The sequence below is a fragment of the Oreochromis aureus genome, linkage group 9 (genome assembly GCF_013358895.1).
Source record: "Oreochromis aureus strain Israel breed Guangdong linkage group 9, ZZ_aureus, whole genome shotgun sequence".
NCBI classification, from domain to species: Eukaryota; Metazoa; Chordata; class Actinopteri; order Cichliformes; family Cichlidae; genus Oreochromis; species Oreochromis aureus.
Genome location: NC_052950.1, coordinates 26,735,685 through 26,758,422, shown reverse-complemented (window position 1 = coordinate 26,758,422; position 22,738 = coordinate 26,735,685). Strand labels below are relative to the sequence as shown.

Genomic DNA, 22,738 nt, shown 5'->3' with positions numbered 1-22,738 from the left:
AATGCAATGAGAGATAATATTTGCATTGTCAGCTTTTTGTATGATCATGAATTCATTTTTTACTTTGGGTTTAGGTTCAATCTGGATCAGCATTAATGGATAGAATATTACCTCATTCTGAAAAAAATCATAAAAAAGGAGCAGGAAAGGAGGAATTCATAAGGAATTATAGTCTCCAGCAGGAAAATACATGACACATTTATTGTTTTTCACAGTAAGAACACATTAGGGGTGAACTAAGCTGTGCACTTTAACTGCATCTGCTTGATATTGTAGTTTCAAAACAGCAGACATCAGCTGTCACATTGTTACAGAGTCTAGTGTAAGTGCATTAACCATTCTCTTTTCCAATTCTCCTTTGCAACTTTCCTCGACATCATGGTTTCCACCAAGTTCTAGGAAAATCAATTAGAAATATTGCCTCCTACCTCCTTTTCCTGAGTATTTCACCTTACCCAAACATTCAAAGTAAAACAAGAAGTAACCCCAACTAACACAGAGACATGGCATTTAACACTAAAGATGGTGACAAAGACAGGGGAAGACATGAGGCAGGAAAACTAGAGGCACAAGGAAAGTAACCAAACTTAAAGTCAAACCAAAACACAAGACTAACAATACAAAAACTCAGGACCATGATTTTGTATTTGCCAGACACATGAGTTGAAAGTCAGAGGTTTTGTACAGAACAGAGCAGACATCAGTGACAAAAGTGACACAGTAATTAAGTAAAAGGAGGAGATTGGATGGAGGTGGGTTGCAAATAGGCTTGCATATGTGCAGCAACTGTAAAGTGACTAAAGCTACTTAAATATCTCACACTATTTGGAATTTGCCAATTGGACACAAGGAATTGTGACTTGGCACTCAGACTAGCTGATGTCAGCAATGTGGTCTGCCTGATATAACATTACAACTGATTCTCTCCTAAACCTAATCCAGAAAAATCTGCTATAACTTCTACTACTAATGCATATATTACACGGTAGAGTCAACAAAGGCTTTTAAAATTAGTTGTATATGAATATTTAATCTGTGGGAGACAGCCCTGACTACCTGTTCTGATATTGGTGCAAGCATTGCTAGTGGATATAAATACAATGTAGAATTCTTAAATTTTAAATAATTGGGATGATATTTTGCAACTAACTAAAACCAGAAAGCTGCATGCTCTAATTTTTTTAGAGACACAAATAGCAATAATTTAGGATGATATATGAGGGACCAAAAGTAACACGAGGATTATGATTTAAACCAGCTAATTGTACTGCACAAATGCCTGTGAAAGTGTAAAATACAGCCTGAACATCTGGCAGTAATGAAAAAGTCAGATCCTCATGAAGTGTGAGAGTTATTTTTTATTTTATTTTTTTAAAGTGCTAAGACTAAAAACACCTGCCTGCTGTTTCAAGGAGCGTCATTACTTTGTTTAATATACTGAGCACATCCATTTTAGAATGTTTTTGAAGCTGTATGCCAACTCTGGATCCAGACCAGAAACACAGTTGTCTTGGCAGGAAGAACTAGGCTTGGATGATAGATGAAGCTGGAGGCAGTGTGCTGAGGAACCGATGCCTTCGAGACCCCTGTCTCTCCATGTCCACTTCCTTCTGACTCTCATCTTGCTGTTCTCCTCCTCGTCTCTGACGCCTAATCTGTCTCCTCAGCAAGCACACTCTGGTTTACAGAACCCCGTGACGCATCAGCCCCCATTCTCTTCATGTCTCCTCTGTGGCCTAATTGATGGCAGAACACTAACAAGTTGCCCTCCCTCAATCTCTCCAACGTATCCTGGTCTTGAAGGGCCTCTCTCTCCCCCACTCCTGTACTCATTCTCCACCCCCACTCTCCCATTTCACCGCTGTGTTCATTATTCATTAAGTTTCCCTTTGGATCCAGAGAGAGCAATAGCATAGCTGGATTCATAGGCGGACTCAACAGCTGGCCCAAGGGTACCTGAGTGATGTGAATGTGTGTGTGCAGAAGAGAGCGGTAAAGAGTGGTTGACTGATAGAAAGGAAAGAGTGAAAGTCAAATAATGCTGAGCACCGTGCTGAAAAAGAGTTTCCAAACAGTGTAATTGGCCTCTGAACCCATGAAACACAGTGCAGCCAAGCTGAGAAGTGCTGGTTATAGGAGATGATTGTATTTTGAAACTAAAAAAGGACTGTCGTTAAGCTAAGAGGCGGAATGCACTCATGGACTCGGGATAAAAAGCAGACTTATTTTGTGTGTTGTTTTAGCAGAACAGTTCTATAGAATATCAGTATAATTTCAAGACATATTGTTTGCTGTTTACCCTAGTAATCATTAAGCAACTGGGCTTCCTGGTGTTTCCTACACTGAATAACTGAAATGCCCTTAGATTTTTTTATCTGTTTGGTTTTTCCTTGTTCGTCTAATGGCTCTTTTTTGCCTTTGTCTCCAGTTCACCCTGTCAGTGTTCATTGTTTTGTCTTTGTTTTAGTCTGCAGTCACCTCATGCTTTATTTTATTTGTGTCTCTTTGGTTGGTTTGCTACCTTTGTTTTCTTCCTTTCGCCCTAATCGTTTCCACTTGTGGCTCATTTCCTGTCAGCTCCCTATACAGTGCCAAGTGTTTCTTGTCAATTGTGTCTCTGCTGTGAACCTGTCTCAGGTTTATTTCTCATGTTCTTGGTCACCTATTGGATTCACTCTTGTTTACATTTTGGATTATTCTTTGTTGGACTCATCTGTTAATTGCTGGCTATTCACTGTGTTTCATTTGTTGCCCCATTGTACCAATGTTACCTCCAACAGGTTCATTAAAGAACACTTTTGTTCCTTGCTTTCTGCCTCTGTTAGTTTTTTTGTTTGCATTTAGATCCTATTTTTCTTCTGAAGTGAAACGCTAAATCAGGACAAAGTTGTAGTACATCATTATTGTTAATGATATCATCACTGCACCATCAAGTCATTAAAAAGGATAATAATGAATGTCATATACATAAATCAAAAAATAAAATAAACAAAAGAACAAAAACTGGTGTATGGCAATGTATAAAAATACTAGGGAGCTCCAGGCTGTCAACAAAGACATATATTAAATAACTAAAGCAAGATCTACAAGAAAAGTGACTCCCAAAATTAAATGGAAAGTCAAGACACAGAACCCATGAAAGCTAACCAAACACTACAAAGTGAGGAAACTTGAAAGAAACACCTGCAGTAGAGGATGCCAACAGGATGCACAGCAAGCTAGAAGAATGAAAGAATAATTAAGGACATGGCAGAGTATAATTTTACATGGTTAACTTTAAATCAATTTATACTGTCCACAAATTAGTGATTATTTTAGTGACTGTCACCAACTGGATAACTTACACACAGATCCACACAGACGTTAGAGACACTAAATAGGCAGATTCTGACCACCTATTATTATTGTTATTATATTGAACTTCTATGGATTTGCTCAGATAAAAACATCTAAGACATTTAGCTAATTTAATCCATTTTCACTAATAGGCTAAAAGATTGTTTAGTGGTTTATTTTTGTGTACTGGGGATTAGAGAATTAATATTTGACCAGCTGTTGAATATATTAAAATAAGTTTTGGATATTCTGTGACGCTGTTTGTTCATGCTGTGAGTCTGTGCATTTATTCTTGGGTCAAGTTGTGGCCAGACAAACAACATCTAAAAGCCCCAAGGGACAGACACTGTGACGGGCTGACAGTGACGTGAGATGTGCTGACACTTGAGTAGGAAAGTGTTTTTTTATGGATGCACACGTGGCTGAAGATGCAGCTTTAAATTTCATAGAGCACTGTAAAGCAATGCAAGGACAGATTCAAAATAAAACATAAGCCCAGTACATTACATATGCACAGCAAAGCCAGAACTGACCGATACATCATTCTGTTTTTTCACAAAGGAATCTATTCTGTATGGAAAAAGTAAAATTGAGTTAGTTTAAAAATTCAGTTGGTATGAATACATGGGACAGCTGGAGTCAGTTCATGGATCTTAATTTGTCATAAATATTTTTTCTTGTTTGCTAAGCTACATAACACTGACCTATGAGTCATTTAAGTATAAAAAACACACCTACATAATTTAAGATGTCAACCAGTGTTGTGTCTACATAAAAACAACTTGGAAAAGTGCCTGTTTTAAACTGCATTTTGGGCACTTTATTGCTAGCAGCCTGTCACAAAAATCATATAATTTGTTCCCATTTCTTTAGCTGAATCAATGAAAAATGCCAACGATAACACAGTTTGATAGGCACCAAAAAGGTGATTTAGAAAGAGCTTTTAAGCAGGAACTTGGCATACCATGGCAAAGCTTGTAGTGTGTCCTGAAAAAAGTCATATCCTTAAGAAATATCTAAAAAATCCAACAAAGACCTGACACAGGGTCTTAGAAATGCATCCTTTGGCCCTTCAATTGAACCTGTTCACTGAAACCTTGTTAGAAATGGTCTCAGTGGGAGGATGGTTGTCGAGAAGCCATTCTTAGAGAGAAGGGAAAAAGAGAGAAAACATTGAGTTATTACTCAAGAACTGGACTGAAAACCAGTGGTAACTGGTCTTATGAAGTGAAGAGACCAAATGTTGTTAATATATTTGGAGGAGGTTGAAAAATGTACAACAGCAAGTATCTATAGCTATGGTGAAGGTTCTGTCATGGCTTGAGGGCGGATTTTAGCCAGCAATTTTTCAATATGACAATCCCAAACAATCTGTCAATGTAATAAAAGCATGGATAGAAAAACACATAACTGAACAGTAACAGTCATGGATTGACCTCCTCAAAGGTAAAGTAGGCAGCATCAAAAGAAGAGTATTGAATGTCCTTCAAGAAGCTCATTGTATTTTAGTTCCATGTATGGTTGCACATTTCATTAAACTACTGTATCCTAGCATTTTCCTAGCAAAAGATGCACACATGAGGGATGGCCCAAGACTTTTGCACAGTGTCTTCACTATTTAGACCCTGTCCAAATGGGAAACACGAGAAAGCAAATATAATGGATTAGGTCAATGCATGTGGAAAACCACACTCCTTATGCCCGGAGTCTTTATAATTATAACAATGAGGCTGCCTCTGCCTCAATTTTATCCCACAACTTAGACATTCACATTACTCACACTCTCATTACACATACATATAGGATCTTGGGGGTGGGCACGCTACACGGATTCCAATCACCATCAGGGTGTACACCTCACCCCTGGCGTCGCTGCCCACCTCTCAATTATAAATACACGTAGACATTGAGGGCTAGCAGGAGGGGCTATACGCTTACCTGCTGCTCTGGCAGGTAGCTCCATGCCCTCCTGGGTTTTAAATGCACCTTAGAACACACATGCATCAACACTACATATGAGCGGGTGGAGGGAGTTTGGAGTCTTCCTACACCCCCGTTCTCTGCGGCCTGCTGGAGCGGGGGGGCTAGGAGGAGGAGTTGGCCGTCCGACTGGGGTCTGGAATGTGGGGCCTCCCTGCTGCTGCGGAGTCGGGGCGGTCTGCTTCTCCCCACCGCAGGGAAAAGGGTAACACCACCTGGGTCTGGGCGCAGTTTCCCCCTCCAGGGGCAAGGGTACCCAGACCCGGGGCTTAGAGTACGCTTGGGGAGTGTGATTGTGTGTACAGTGTCTCTCTATGTCTGTCTCCACGTTGGGTGAGTGTTGAGAGCATGAGGGTGGGAATAGATGTTTGTATCTGTGTGTGCCTGTTTGTCTGTGTCTATATGTCAGGTTGGGTATCAGACGCCACCTCTCTGGGGACATCTCAGGCCCTCCAAGGTTTGGAGGCCCATCTCCCCCCACCACTTCCCCTGCCGGTGGCAGACGCCCTCAGATATCGGTGCATTGGTGGTTCTTTGTGTCCGGGGGTGGGCGCCCAGGTACCCACCGGCTCACTCCTTGGCGGCTGCTTATCGGGCATGGAGCCTGGGGCTCGCTCGGGCCACTGGGGATGGGGTGCCCTCGGCCTCGGCCCGGGGCTCGGTCACTCAGGCACAGCTGGCTGCCGGCGGAGCTCACGGGCACGTCACTGCAACCCCCCCTGGCTTCTGCTCCGCGGCTGCTGAGTGACCCCTCATCTGGGACTCTCCTCAGCTCTTTCTGGGATAGTGACGCAGCTGCCCCTCTGTTGGTCTTCCTTGGTCTCTTGTGTTCTGGGGGCCTCTGGATGTCTGGAGTTTTGATCTCCTCCATACCTGCTTCATGCCCTGGAGGATGGGGCAGTGGCCCCCCACACCCTCTAGCAGATCATTACATGAAGGAACCTTTTAAAAACAAGCGCGTTCATACTCACAGGTGTACACACGGGTGATCACACACACAAACTACACCCTTTTTGGCTCCTACCTCAAAGCACACTGTGCGCTGTCGATCTCACGTGCTGCACCATAATGTTTAATATTTAGTATTTACTGTCACATTCCCATATATCATTGTGATCTTGTTTATTATTATTATTAGGTGATCGATATGTATTTTTTTTTGTCTGCTTATTCTGTTGGTTTTTGTTTTTTGCCCTTTTTCCCCGTCCCTCTTCTCAGGTTTTGTTTTTTTTCTTTCCCTCTTTCTTTCTCCCCTTTCTTTCCACCAGTCAAGTCTGTCCCGTATTCAGCAAGTGAAAATAAAATAAACAATAAAAGGTGAATCAGATGGACCATTACGGCAAGGCTGGGATGGTCCATTTGGTAAAGTAAATCCGTTGGGCATCTTTCTTCGCCTTTAGACAATAATTCTGATGGCAAAAGAACCAAACGGGACAGGTTAAAAAACAAAAAAAACAAAAAAAAAAAAACAATGAGGTTAATGTTTAAAACTTTTCATTGCTTAAAGACACTACAGACAACAGTATGCCGGAGCGGAAACCAATGTATATAGTAAACCCAGGAGGGATATATGTTTTCATTCTTTTGAGACATAAAAGATAACAATAAGCTATTAGAAGAAATTTCAAATTTTGAAATCTATACATTTTCTTCTTAGAAAATGCCAGAGAAGCAAATTAAAATGTATAAATCTTCACCCTGTTTTACTTGAATACCACTGCTTAGATGTTGACCTCACTCCCCCAAGCCTTCTGAACTCACCGAAGTAATTGCTAGCCATGCTTCGCTTATGGCACTATTGAGATTCTGGAGGATGAAAGTGCTCAACTTTGAGTGGTTCAAAAATCTCAACCAGAGAACCTAACAGATGCTACATGTTTTTAACGAGTGCTCCATTTTAAATCTAAGTATGTTTGATTGGGTTGAAAGCTTTTGAAATATTATATCACATATAAATGGGGTTTTTTTCCCCATCAGAAAAACTTTTTATAAGGAAAAAAAAAAAAATCAGAAACAGACCCTCCTGCTAGCAGTGCACTCGGCAAAGATCAACCTCAGAAGTGTACCTTTTATCCCTCCAAATCGCGGACCAATTATTTGGTCAGATGTGTTCATAATAATGATAATAATAATAATAATAATAATATTAGGGCTTTAAGCTACTACTTTAAGCATCCTGTCCCTTCATGAAAGTATTTAGACAACAAAGTACACTATGCTATGTTCCATGTTGGAGTAATAATACTTTGAGGCTTGTGCATGGAATTGATTACGTTTTCTTTGTCACTGAACACATTAATGTCTCTTGCCCTTATGATGGTAAATGATAAATAATACTAGAATATACCGCTTCTTTGTCTGCTTTGCAGATCAATGCAATGTCTGTACAGTAAATAAAACGCTTGCGGATGGATTTGCCAACATTAAACATTTTTTTGTCTTGTTTTTTCCATGTCTACTGTAGCCTACAGAAACAGTTTTGCAATATAAAAAAATTATATTATAGTCCTGTGTTGCATGGAAGCTTTACAGTGTATTACTACCAGTTGTTTGGTAGCTATTATCCTGTTAAGTTTAAATTTAGCACTGAGTTGAATCCCTGTAGAGACTTTGTCATTGTGGGCGACATCACTGTTTGCATTTATATTTTGGTGCTGGTGTGTCAGCTTTGCACGAGTGAAACTGAGCTGTTTATGTTGGATTTTGAGCTAAGATATGATAAGCTAAAGAAAAGAAACGACATCAGAGCCAAGTGAGTCAATGCATGTATAGTCAGGGCCATGAAAACAAAAAAATGGCACATGTCTACACTGATAAAATACAAGTATTGAATTAGTATAATGAGAAACATAAATTACAGTCTATTCGGTTTTCTTTCAGAAAGATATTATCCATATGTCAATCAATATACTGTGTTTACATCTCATATTACTTCCAAACAGACTTGTTACAGTTACGGCATAGGACACGCCAGAGCAACAGTGTAGATTTAATGTAGCACTAATTTAGTGTTACTGGTGCAATCTCACATTTTATTGATATAATAAAGTACTGCTCATCTATGTGTGTAAAAACATTATCCCTCATGCTAAACCAGGACTCAACTTGCATGCCATCACCTATGTACCTTGAATACATGTTTGTGTTTGATGAATTCTGGCAAGATATCAACTTAAATCAGCTTCTCTCGTGATTCTCCTTCTATTTGCAACTCAGTTATAACACAGCTGATGAAATACTGCTTCTGAAAATTTTAACAACCACCCTGAAGATGAGCACTGGCCAGACATGCTCATTTGCTACAGAAATCTTGATAATGGTAGCTCTTTGCTGGCTGAACCTTCATAATTTTATCAGCCATACAAAACACTGGAAATCCCATTTTTCACAACAATCACATTCAAAACTCAACATAACAAACAACCAACACATCACCACTAAATTAGCAGTTTGAACTTAAACACACACATTCATGTGAGTCTTTTTGCCGGCCAGTACAATATGACATTTTATGCCTACTTTTCTGCTTTTTCATTTCTTTATGTTGATGATGAATTATGTCTGGGCTTGAGCAACTGAGTTACACTGAGGTCTGATTTAACTATAAAAAATTCTGTTATGCTGTAATTTACGACTGAACTGTAGCTTGCTGTTTATATTTTTCCCCCTCGAGGGCATCAGCATTTACTTTCTTCTACTGTCCATTTATGTGGTTTAATGCTTTTGTTTACTATTCAGTCCAATGCTTTGAGTCAGAATTGCTAACAGCAATGTGCTATGAATTCATAAATCTTAATCACAAACTTTTGATTTAAAAAATATATTTTTTTATTTTAACAATTGGAAAACTCAGTGTGGTGCAGGTAAAAGAAAATAGAAAGACAATTTGGAACTGAATGAGTTTTAAACACTTAAAATGAGAAAACTTAATATTTAGTCTGTTGCTCCCACTGTTCTAAACAACAATTTGATTTAGAGTCTCTCGTGCTTTTAAAATGAAACTCTAGCTTCAAGTGAAAAACAGACTAAAACACATATACACTCACCAACCACTTTATTAGGTATACCTGTTCAGCTGCTCGTTAATTAAAATTTCTAATCACATGGTAGTGAATCATGATGACCTGCTGTGGTTCAATCCAAACATCCGGATGGGGAAAAAAAGTGATTTAAGTGAATTTGAGTGTGGCATGGTTGTTGGTGCCAGATGGGCTGGTCTGAGGATTTTAGAATCTGCAGGTCTACTGGGTTTTTCCCACACAGCCATCTCTAGGGTTTCCAGACAATGGTCCAAAAAAGAGAAAGTATCCACTGAGTGGCAGTCCTCTAGGAGAAAATGTCTTGCTGATACCAGAGGTCTGAGGAGAAAGACACAGACTGTTTTGAGCTAACAGGAAGGTAACAGTAGCTCAAATAAGTGCTTTATCCAACCAGCTTGTGCATTCAGAGATGCTCTTCAGCATAACATATTCAACTTGAAACAGATGGGCTACGACAGCAGAAGACCACACTGAGTGCTACTCCGGTGAGCTAAGAGGAGAAAACTGCACAATTCACCCAGGCTCATCAAGACTGGAAGATAGAAAACTGGTAAAACACCATCATGTCTGATAAGTCTCAATTTCTGCTGTAACATTCGAATGCTACAGTCAGAATTCGGTGTAAACAACATGAAAGTATGGCTCCATCCTGCCTTGTATCAATGATTCAAGCTACTGCTGGTGGTGGTGTTGCAATGCTGTGAGAGATATTGTGATGCTATCATGTCAGTATGGGCCAAAATCTGTAACAAGTGTTTCCAGCACCTTGCTGAATATATGCCACAAATAATTAAGGCACTTCTGAAGGCAAAAGGGGGGTCCAATCCAGTGGTAGCAAGGTGTAATTAATGAAATGTTCGATGGAAGTAACTTTTTTAGATGATTTGCACATGAACATAATAATAATGATATTTAGAAAACGGTAAAACACCCTCAGTAACTTTTTAAAGCCTTTAAACTTTCAATTTGCCATTTTTTCCAGTTTCAAAGTACACCCCTTCTCTTCCCATGAAGTAGTGTTCGTTGTGTTCTGTATTCTGCTGGGACGCTCTAGGAAGGTAGGCTGTGTCTGGTGCTCTGTGTGTGTGTGTGTGTGTGTGTGTGTGTGTGTGTGTGTGTGTGTGTGTGTGTGTGTGTGTGTGTGTGTGTGTGTGTGTGTGTGTAAGAAAATGAGAATGGGATAACGTATCGCTTCCTGATCACTATCTTACATAATCACGTGTTAACAGAGAAAGACAGGAGAAGAGGAAGAGAGGGAGATAATGGAGAGAGGTGGGGGAGCGGAGGGGGGCACTGCGAGGCGAGTTTCAGAGCCGTGGATTGATCTGAAAACCGACCAATCCCGCGCCTTCCTCGACTTGAGCCGCCGCAGTAACCGGGCACGATTGGAGGATTCATTGGCGGAGAGATGCGCACACACTCACCGACTCGGCTCTCGTCCGGTCGCTCGCACATACGCGCACACGCACACGGGAAGGAAGGGAGAGTGTCGGCTCTCTGCAAGCCGCGCTGTGAAGCTTTGCCCTGGAGAGGATGACAGTGGTAGAGGAAGGGAATTGAAAGAGACGCAGAAAAGCAGAGGATGGGGAAAAAACTCAAACGCGAGCATTCTTTTCGCCCTTAATCAGCTGTCATGTGGGTTCAGGGGGGTGCGCGTGGACAGGTAAGAGATAAATAAGTTTGTCTGGCTTTTTTCGCTGTCTAACCTATTTTAAGTTGCCATTTGTATGTGTGCGTTTAACTCTCGGTGGCGTGCTTGTGCCTCCGCGTATACGCTGCTGTGCTTCATAGACCTGGTAAATAAATTGCCTGGGGGTCTTGCGCGTGTGAGTACGCGCTTCTAAGCCGAGTTTGACTGTGCGCGCGTTTGCATTTTTACCCCGCGTGAAATTGAGCACTAGGCGGAAAGAAACGGACATAAGAAGGTGGGGGAAAAAGTAAAAGAGTGCGCACACGTCATTTTTGGGGGGTTATCAGAAGTGTATTTGGCTCTGAGGCGTTTCGGTCTTTTCTCCCGGGGTGTTGTTTCACACATTGGCTCGGTGGAGTTATGAATGATGGACAAGCTGCTCTAACAGAGTGGGAGTTGGAGGCTATCCGATACCTCTGATGTGTGTGCCGCACCAGTGTAGCCAGACTGAATTTTACGCGCACTGCAGGAAACAAGAGTCCACTCATTGACTGCAGCTTCTCTAAGTAGAGCTTTCTCTCTCCGCACCAGACCCCGTCTCTCTGTAGGGAGACAGAAATAAAGGCGCATTTAGAGTGAATGCCTCAGTTATCTGAATTCTGGGAGATGCTTTGACAGTCGTGTTTGTGTGCGTGTGTGTATGTGTGTGTAAAAATGCGTAAGGCAAGTGTCAGTTGTTTAGCTGTCCCTGTTAATGTTGCGTTGATTGGCTCCTGGTAAGCACAGGGTGGATTGTATAGCTGCCAGTCTTGCGCTGCATCTTTCAGGGAGCCTCACCTCTTTGATGTGTTTGCAAATGTTTGAGAAAAAAGATGGCAAGTGTCATGCAATTCAGTGGCATGTTTTGGGCTGCAGTGTCTGGGAAAAGGATGATATTTGCTTCATAGCTGAATACTGAATGGCTTTATTAGCAACCAGATGGTTGCTACTGTTGGAGTTCTGACATTAATGTAGACAAAAATGCAAATCCTGTTTCTAATGAAAAAGGTTCTGTGTACGAATGTTCCTTTTATTTATTTGGGGCCTTGGGAATGCTCACAGTGGATACTATTCCAATTGTCAATTTAGATATAATTAGGGGAAAAACAAATCAGTATTTTAGTATCAGTTAATTTGTCAAACATTTGCCAGATACTTGGCCAAGGGTTTAGTTGATAGGATGTGAAAGATGACTTAAAATTCCCATAAGAGTATTCCATGGTGCAAAAATCACTAAAGGCCCACATTTGGAAAGCTTTTACCAACATTTACTTCGTACGTCTGCATTATAGGTGGCTCCAATAATTAATCAATCAAACATCATTGATTAGTTTCAGAGCCAGACTGAAGACCAGTAGTTTGGTGACAACAGTGCCTTCTGTATGTAAAAGGCATCACATACTTGCATTCATTTCATGAAGGAAAGGCCCTCTGCAGAACCGTGCTACAAATTGTCAGTCCTATCTTTCTGTGTTTGCCTGGATAAGCCATTATCACCTATTTTTGAATATTTGTCAGATGTTACAGGAGCACCGCACGATTACTGACCTAAGCTTTGAATTAATTATCACAGCCTTCAAAGTCCAGTTAAAACGATAGCAGGAACATAACACAGCAAGTGTTAACTTTATCATCATTTCTATGCATGCTGTTGAAGCAAAACTGAGGCAGCTGACTGGGTTCTAAAGAGGCCTTAAGAGTTGGTGCTTGAATCTGAAATGTACTGGTCATCTGCCCAATTTAATCTGGCAAGTGGAAGAGTCTAGAATAGCATGGCAACATATGCAAAACATAACCCACCAGCTGCACTAGCAAAAATAAAATACATAAAAAAATAAGAGCTAAACAGGAGCAGATAGACTGACTTCGCAATTTTAGGTGATCAGCCTCAGTTTCATGTTCATCTGAGTAAGATGTGTTAAATCTACAATGTTGACATGAACCTGCACACACCTATATATTTTTTTTTTAACCTGGTAACATGGCCCGGGTAGTTTTACAAATTATAATGAACTTCTTTGAAATAATGAGTGAATGATTGGGGCTAAATTCATTTTCTAAAAACACGCACACACATATGAGCAAATCGTGTAATTCCAGCATTTAACAGACCAGATGATCATGTAGGATGCATCTATCCAATAAGATGGAGTGGCACATTAGAGATCATTACCTGCCTGGTAATAATCCAAGGTGAAATGCAGATGTACTAAAGTAGCCTGACTTGACTTCATTAGACACTCTTGGTTGATATGGAAGATTTGTTTTTCTCCAAAGTGTCCAGAACTAATTGCACCATTCAGTCAAATTTGATTTGATGCAAGCTGCATTTAAAATCAGCTGTAAGTGTTTGGCCTTGATGCATTTATCACACTATGAACCATATGCATTGTACACAGCGTGATATTCAAAGTGAACATGTTAATCACTGAAATCCTTGTTTGATGCGAGTTATGCAAACATTACCATAAAGTCAAGTGTCAGCTGAAGTGTGAAAAATTGTGCAATTATCAGTCAATCATTAAAGTGTGTTTGTAGCAGAGCAGGCATCTTAAACACTCAGCATGGCAGCAAGTTACAACTCTACAAAATAACAGTTTGTCAAACTAGGTGCAATTTCAGAACAGGCATTCAAATTATAGGAAAACTACATTTAGCTACCCCCTGCTACCCACAGACAACTGTGCCAAAGAACTCTGAAAGGCCATGTTTTGTTCGTTTCTTTGATAAGTTTGTCTAACTGAACACCAAGGTTCTGTCATATCTCTAGGAGACTAGACAGGAATAAGAACAGTGGATTGTTATTGCTTCAACAGCACATTCAAAAAGGTCATTTAAAAGATGAATCATGCCTCCAAACAATCTCTTCCCAGAGAGCAAAGGTGGTCATACTCGCCCTATGTGTGCTCAATAGCACATAAAACATAAGAACATAATTCAAGGAAGAATAATAGCTTCGGAAAAGCAAGTGTTGATGAGTCTTGTCAGCATTGCAATCTTCTTCTAAATCCAGGATGGTGAAATAATCCCCTGCTTGTAATGCAGCAGTGTGACTGTATTGTGTGGCTTGCAGTGTTAAATGATGTATGGGATTTTGTTGTTAAACTTCTGCGACATGACACCTTGATGGGAATGTATTCATACACGCAAAAATGAGTTCTCAAATTGAGAGTTAATCATGCACTAAACACTGTATTTTAAATTCCCGGCAGGGGCAGCAGTCATTAATTTGAAATAAGTAAAAAAAAAAAAAAAAAAAAAAAAAAGAAGGAAAGAAAGAAAGAAATAGCTAATTTGAACAGCTGATGGAGGGAGAAAAAGCAACACTTAATAAAAGTTAAGGAACTAAGAATCCAGGGGACACCTTTACCAGGATATAATTGAAAATAATTGTTGCAAATGAGGTACAGAGCAAAGTAAAAGAAAAAAAAAAATACAGACATCTTTCAAGCTGAATTGTAACCCATTCTGGTTTCATTGCTGCTTTTTCAGTAAAACAGTTTTAAGATTTGTAGAAAATCATTTAAATGGAGTGAAGTTTGTTGGATTCACTGATATCATATATTCCTGATATTTTGGTATATAATCCATTGTCCTAAGGTAGGTGCCTACTGTACATTTGTTAACCAGTTTAGCAAAAGGTGCCTGTTAAGGAATGCTAATGACTATCTTATAACTATCTCACAATGGATGATAGTAAGCACCGATCCTGATTAACTAAAGTTTCTGTGCTCTCCTGTTCAGGCTATTGAAGTTGCAATTATGGACAGTTAGTTAAGCAGTGTGGGCCAATACAAGGACTTTTCCAAGACCTGATCAACTGATACGTGGCAGTGGCTCAGATCAAATAATCCTGGAGGAACCTTTGTCTTCTTTTTCTTAGAAGAAAGGCAAAGAAAAATCAGTGATTCAGCAAAACAAATACCACAAAGCTGGCTCATTAATACCCACCAGTAAGAGCCTGAATCATTTCTTCTACTTTTAACTCACCATTTCAGGTCAGTTGGCATCTAGCATTTCCTATATTTTGATATAGGGTTTCACTGCTTACGGTGGAACTCCGAGCAGTCTGCATCACGCTGACATTATTGCACTATGGGTGTCTTCTGTATGGGGGAGAGCAACATTAGAATGATTCATCTCCTACTCTCACTGTCAGTGATGAAAGAGCAGTAAAGCATTTCCTTATAGAGCACTCACCACTATAAATGGAAGTGTGATCATTGGCAAGCCTGTAGGCCATTGCTTTGTGGTTTCTCAGTAACACAAAGTGAATGATAAACCTGTTCCTATTTGGCTAAAGAATGAATCCATAACCAGAGTTTTTCGTCGAACGATTTTGGATGAATTCTTTTGGCTTTTATTGTGAAATTTTTAAAAACTTTAGGATCCTTAAAATGACTCGTCCAATCTTAGCAGATGCTGGAGACAGGGAGAAGACGGGGCTCCTGTTAACTTTCAGCAGACAAAAGCCCCAGCTAACAGCTCTCTAAGCACTGAAAAATGCCTTTTAAGGATTTAGTTGAAACACTGGTCTCTTGTACAGGAGACAGGCTTTGTGTTCTGTCAGAATGAGTATAGTGCCATTAAGGAGAATTACATAAAAACAATGCATCTAAAAATCAGTTTTTGCACAATGCTTTATTTAAATGAAGACAACAATGTATGATGTGAAATATAAATGAATGAAAATTTAGGTGTCCTGTAAAAGAGAGAAAAAAGCAAAGCATATGAGAGCATTTTGTCTGAATATTTGTCCAGTGTTTTATTGGACGAATGACTTTGCCAGCCATGAAAACAGAGCCATTTGATTGCCAATGTGCTGCATGAATACTTAATGTACTATTAGAGGGGTTGGATTTCCATTTCACATTTGTTAGGGTTTGTTCAGAGACTTTCCTTTTTTTTTTTCTTTTTATTACATAGCTCTTAAGGATGAACTGCCATTATGTAATCACTGTGCATTTGTGACTGGGATCCTGAAGGCTGCCTCACAGTATTTTATTTTCTTCTTTGCTTGAGTGTGTTGTGGATATGTGGTGGTGGGTATGCCATTTTGGTCACACTCACCATATTCACCTGGTTACATCATTTATTATATTTAGTCCCAAGTACAAAATTTCTAGTAAGAACTCTAGAAAGTCAGAATGTAAATCTAGAGTAACGTGGCTGATATTTAGCATTATGCTCAACAACAGTTCAACACTATTTATGCACATTTATTCATTTCATTATTTTCAATATGGGATTAAACCTCCTGTTAATAAAAAGAATGTGTTTCTTTAACCAGAGACATCTGAAAACATTGCGTTTTTTAGCGTTAATAGGACTTTAAGGAATACAATCCATCTACAGTACTGTGTAAAAGTCTAGAGCCAATCCACATTTCTTCATATTTTTCTGCAAGGCACTCAGACTTTCTGGCACTTTTTAAAGTTGTCTTCCGCATTAGATCTTCAAGCTTTCTGAAGGTCTTCTAAAGATTTCTTAGTTTGTTGAGCCACTTAACATTGGCTTATGACTCATTCAAGCACAAACAAGGCTTCTGGCTCAAGAAATAAACCAGTGTTGTGTCTACACATAGCAGACGGTTTAGCAAAGAACCCATTTTAAGTTGCAACTTTAGGAACTTTGTTTCCATTTTTGTTCATTGAGTCTGCCAAAAATGCCAAATTATATGGTTTTGTGACAGGTTGCTAGTAACAAAGATAACAGTTTCACAGGAATAAAATGGTATTTCTGCACCAACAAGCGGAATCCCTAAAGCACCATTAGTTGAAAATTTAGCATCTCTCAACATGGTGTGTGTCATAGTCTGTCCTTAAAAGATTCGAGGAGTGGACAAATGGAGGACAGGTGAACAGAATTTGAAAGTCATCTCCTTAAGAAACAGGGGAAAAAGAAATCCAGCAAAGACCTGAAATGAGACCTGAGAGATGCATCTGGCCCTTCAGTTTATCCATCTGCTGTTTGTGGAAACCTCATAAGAATTGGTTGGTAAAATGTTTATCATACTATACATCCAAACTTGAGGGGCATTGCATCCACAAACTCAGGTGGAAGTAACAACTCAGGGTAAATACCTTACAGGGGAAGAGTAGGCTGTGAGATTGACAGATGGATCTGTGCAGTTTGTAGTAATGTAGATAATGTACTTTTGTTCTGTTGAAAGGAGAACGGTGCCAAAAGGCAAAGCTGATGATTTATCTACATTTCTACCCATGACCCCATCACCATGAGCTGTGAGTGACCAAAACAAAAAGATTATAGATATCAGCCCCTGTTGACAGACTGATATCATAAAATCAATGTTTTTGTATTACCAGTATGCACTTTTGTTCTTTTTGTGTATTTTTTACACAATGTATAAAACCCCAACCTTGACCTTAATCATAGTTCTAACCTTGTTGTTTCATTTACAACCATAAAATTAGAAATGCATCAATATGTTGTGTAAAGATGAGTGTTATTATTAGTAGTACTATGTTGACTGCCTTCAGCCTTTCATCAAATAAGATGGCATTTGCCAATGTTTAGCTGTTGTGTCACATCAGTTTTACTCTCACTGAGGAAGAAAAATCCTTTTTTTTTTTAGTTTTAGGTAATAAAATTAAATGAGTTGGTACAAAAAGTTTAAAATATGTCAAGTTTACATTTGAAGTCCTTGAAGTGGTGTGCTCCTTATACCTATGATATGTTTTTGAAGGCTGTATGGACTCGTCCTATAATCAAGGAAGAGGAGCTGAATCATTATAGAGGGGCCCAAAGTATAGCTAATGTTCTTCATCACCAAAAAAAACAAACAAACAAAAAAAAAAAAACACTTACTTGAGATGATTCAGAAGCATACCCTTCCAGGTGAGGTGTGTTTGGGATGCCCAGCTGGCATGAGACCTCAGATCAGACCCAAGAAACAGAAAAAAAGAGGTTGTATGTCTTAACTGGCTTGGGGACCCTTTGGTGTCTCTAAGGAAGAGCTAGAGGAGATGGCAGGGGAGACTGAGGTCTCAGTGGGTCTGCTCTGACTGCGCCCCCAAGACCTAGACTTCAATAAGAGGCAAAAAATGGAGGGATGGCTTGATGGGTGGAATGCAGACTAATTCAGAAGTCATGTAGCGAGCTGACAGAGTCAAGTCAGTAAGTTGTCTGTGTCATAGAGCGGAGAAACCCTGGTGTGTGGTGCTGATAAAACATTAGTGTGCTCTGAGTCTGTCAGACCTGTTCACCCTTCACGTGCATTTCTGGCATGCGAAAGAGATGTTAATTGGGCCATGTCAATGCTTTATGAGAGTGAGAGGGCAAGATGGGAGATGGATAGGGTATCCATACTGATTCACAGGCCTGAGGAAGACAAGAGAAGCATGGGAGGCTGTCCACTAGAGTTAGACAACACATGGAATTTTAACACCCCTTGAGTTACTCCTGGTAATTGTTAAAGTTAGAAAACAGTCTAACAAGCTATTGAAACTTCAATTCTACTCCAATATCACCTTTTAGAGGAGTTTAACATTACTGTACCCACATAACAAGAATGGTGCCATGCTTGCTCTTTTCCTTGTCCCAGTTTAAATTTTAGACTCTAAATTGTATTTATACCTAAGTATTCATACTTAATATTTCTGAAATAACAAAAATATAATTCATCCTGTCACAACACTGACTGTACTGACTCACTGCCATTACTGTTAGTTCTCGAGCCAAGTTGCGTGGCGTGTAATCGGCCTGTAGTTTTCAGACTCATGATTGAACCATCCATTTTGTAACATCTGCCTGCTACCGCAGCACAAAGACTGTACGTGTGAGCTTGTAAACTGGCACATGGTTTGACAGTTTGGCAACAAAGTGTCTCTCCATGCATTGAAATTAATTGAATGTGCGTGAGTAAGTCAAACATGCCAAGAACAAATTTTAAGCTCGACAACCTTGACATCCAGTTGATGTTTGTTTGTTTTTTGCATTGCATTTTATTTGTGGCATTGCACCAAGTGCCACCAATTCCTCTATAAAGAGCAAACCAAAAAGGCCAATTTGATATTCTTTTGCAAGAATGCATTAAAAACTAAATCCAGAATCTGGAAAATGAAATTGTTTGTCAGAAACTGACATTTGCTTTTGGAGCATGAGGCAACATTAGACACTTTCAGATTTGTTGACTGGATTATAAATCACGAGAAATTTAATTTGCAATATTTTTGAGTACACAATAAGATCTGAAGACATCAACACAGGGCCTGGGTAAAGTTGATTGTAGCAGTGATAATCTTGTACTACTCAAATCTCCTAGCACAGAAAATACTGAACTCTATATATCCATCCATTTTCTTCCACTCATTCCATGCAATTCAGAGCTAGAGAGTATCCCAGCTGTCATAGGGAAAAAGGTGGGGTGCCCCCTGGACAGGTTGCCAGACTATTAAAGATTACAATCAAACCTACAGCCACTTTAGAGTTGCATAGAGAACCAGCACAGGCACATGCAAACTCAACATAAAACGGTCCCAGTGGGTATATTTGAACCCAGGATCTTTTTTGCTATGAGGCAACAGAGCTAACTATCACACCAAGGAACTAAAGACTAGAGTCAGAAATGTATAAAACTCAGCAAAAAGGAAGGTAGATTGCATCAAGACATGGAAACCTGCATTAAGCCAGGGTGGTGAAACAAAACGTACCACGTGTCAGGTCTCGCTCTAATTACTGAAAAAGGAATTGTTGGAGGAACGATAAACAGAAAACTGAATGAATCGAAATCTAGGAAACCCCAGTGGTGATTCAGAGAACATAAATTGTGAGTGAATCAGATTCTCAAATTCATAATAAACAGGGCTAGATTATGTTAATGATATTACAGTTATTTTAGTTTTTGACAGTCCTGAAAGTTATGTACATATCAAAAAAAAAAAATAAATAAAAAAATGAAACCTTTACTGCCCCCCTCTGCCCACAGTCCACTGTACATACACCTCCTTCTGCGTTTCTATGACTATTCTCTCCTCTCACTGCCTCTGCCGTCTGCATCACCAGCTTATTCTTTATTTGGATGATGAGGTGGCATATTTGTCTGTTGATGCTCCTAACACCCTCCCTGCTAGTCTCTGTGGGCACTTGAAAAGCAGTGCGGCAAGCATCGGCGAAACCCCCAAATCTCTCGCACTTCATCCTCTCATGAGGGAATCTACCTGGCAGCAAGAAAGCAAGCTTATCTGTGTATGAAATGCTAATGTGAATAGCCTCAGCCCTACTTTGTGGATGAGAGCACAGACACCCTCCTTGTTGTAAAACCCACCTGCTCTCTGTGTTTTAGCGTGTGTGAAACAGTGAAGCCTGCCAAACTCCAGTAGCTTCAGCCTGAATTTAGACTCCTCAGACATGAAGAGAACCAAGTGCTGTAGGTGATATGAATGTGTTTCCAGTCTGAATCCACCTTGTGCCTTTTTCTCTTGTTCTGTTTGACTTAAATCCCCAAAAGCATGGTGTTCATTCAAGTAGTGCTACAATGAGTAGTCAGTTCAATGATCAGCCAATTGGTGGAAAATTATTCAACAAATTCTCTGAGCAATTAGTCATTTATTAATGCAGTATGGCCAATATTTCTTGAACCAGCTCCTAGCTATTAAATGTGATCATTAATGCCTTTTTTGTTTGTTTGTTTTGATAAAAAATAAATTCATCATTTTGAAGGTTCATTATAGGATTTATAACATTTATTATTTCCATCTCAAACCTGTGGTGAATTCATTTCATCTTTATTTAGTTGACATTGCTATCAAGGAAATATGGATGAAAACAGTGTAGATTTAAACTTCTTCTCAGCCCCCTTTTTCAGGCTTATAGTGCTGAATTACCACTGAAAACTAATAATGTGTAGGCCTGTCACAATAGTAGATACCCAGGAAAATACTCAATACCATTTTTGATACAATGGCATTATTTTTTTAAATAGAAAATTACTACAACACAATGAAAGACAACACTAAATTTAAGTTGTCCGATGTAGTTATCTAACAAAAACAGCCGAAAAGGTAATGTAACTGTAAGGTATATATGATCAGTTTCCTGTAAGCAGTGCAAAGAAACAAAAGAAAAACACAAAGAAGACAGTGTGTTTAGGTTGTTTGAGGCCATATTTTTGTTGCTGATCAAAGAGAGGTGGTAAAGTAGGCTGCCACTCTTTCTGTGTAGTTACCGGTAGACTTTTTCTCAGCATCAACCTTGGATTTTAAGAAAAACATAACACTTCTTAAGACATTAATAATTGTGCTATGCTTTAAATTAGAACTGTATCTTAACGTTACAGATGGGCTAGAATGATGTTGTTTGGTGCCCAGCTCCAATATTACAGTCATATTTTAATTATCCATAACTGCTTGTCACTACCTTAATGATAAGTTAGCAGAATATGGCTTTCAGACAATTGCCAATAAACACGTTGTAATGAATATTAATGTTTAAAAGAAACAAGTGCGCCGGCCAGGTTCACATACATGATACTTTACAGTTTTACATGTTTTAAACCTCAACGTTGGTGAGATTTGAGCTTTACTGGCCTCTGAAAATTCCTCTTAAAGTGTTACTCAGTGCCGTGAATGTCAACTACTTCAGCTGCTAGTGAGGGAGGCTGTGAGCCTGTCTGCAGTGGTGTTGTGTGAAGTACAACACTACTGCTGGTATTGATACTGTTGTAAATTAGTATATAATCAAGTGGTAATATATAGTTTTCTTCCCCTAATCTCTACCGCTACCAAAAGTAAAGAAAAAAACAAACAAAAACCACACTGCAGGTGACTTTTTGGAGCGTTTTTCAGTGCAGCTTTACACTCTCTTATAGAAATGAAAAAAAAAAAAAAAAAAAAAAAAAAAAAAAAGCATAGTAACAATGAACTGATCATTTCATAGAAAGTAATTAAATAGCGACAAAATGATGCGTGCTTGTTCAACTGGCTCATTTTATGTTTTTCCTTGATTACCTAAAAAAAAAAAAAAAGAAAACCAAAAAGATAAATAATAAGCTCCTACATTTAGGCATTTGGCGGTGTGCAGTAGTCTGTGTGCATAATTTTGATGGACCTCTGCTGGAGTATTTTGCTGCACTCAAAGTGAAGAGACATGATGATGATGCGAGCTGAAAAACTGTGTTTTTTCCCTGCAGTGGCCAGCAGATGGGTGCTGTCTACTCCATCCTGGCAATCCTCCTGTATGATGAGAGCTCAAGAAATCCAACCATTAAACACACAACAGATGGGACATTTTCCATCTTCCGCCCAGCTCTCATTAAGCAGCCAAACAACATATAGTGTGGCTGACGAGTGCAGGCATGTTTTCTAATTTGACACCAAGAAGGGAAAAAAAGTCTGTGGAAGGAGTCCTGCTTCACAGATATAATTAAGGTTGTTTAACTTGTCAACATGGGGAGATGAAACCATTAGAGGCTTTGAAGAACTACACGTTTTGTGTGTGTGCTATGGATCATATTGAGAGAAACGTGTAATGTAATGTGGGGCATCTCTGCAGTATTGAATGACAACTAAAACTGGTGCTTTACATAGTCTATCTAATACTAGACGTACCATAATAACTTTTTAAGATGGTCAGCGCTATATGGTATTGAATGCAATGCTAATTTTCAAGAGTGAGATTAAGTTTGACAAACCCAAAAACTGACTTCTACAGTGTCAAGTACATGGTTTTAAAGTTACATTTTATTACAACTTGG

At 39.4% G+C, this 22,738-nt stretch overlaps 1 protein-coding gene across 2 annotated transcripts in view; it reads left to right on the top strand.

Annotated features, from left to right (window-relative positions):
- Positions 1-10,786: 10,786 nt before the first annotated feature.
- Positions 10,787-22,738, top strand: part of LOC116324451 (cadherin-18) — a 93,343-nt gene continuing 81,391 nt past the window's right edge. For both annotated transcript variants that reach the window (XM_031745045.2, XM_039617011.1), the window contains exon 1: positions 10,787-11,019. The gene's annotated coding sequence lies outside the window, so the exon portion shown is untranslated. The remainder of the gene's footprint in view (positions 11,020-22,738) is intronic.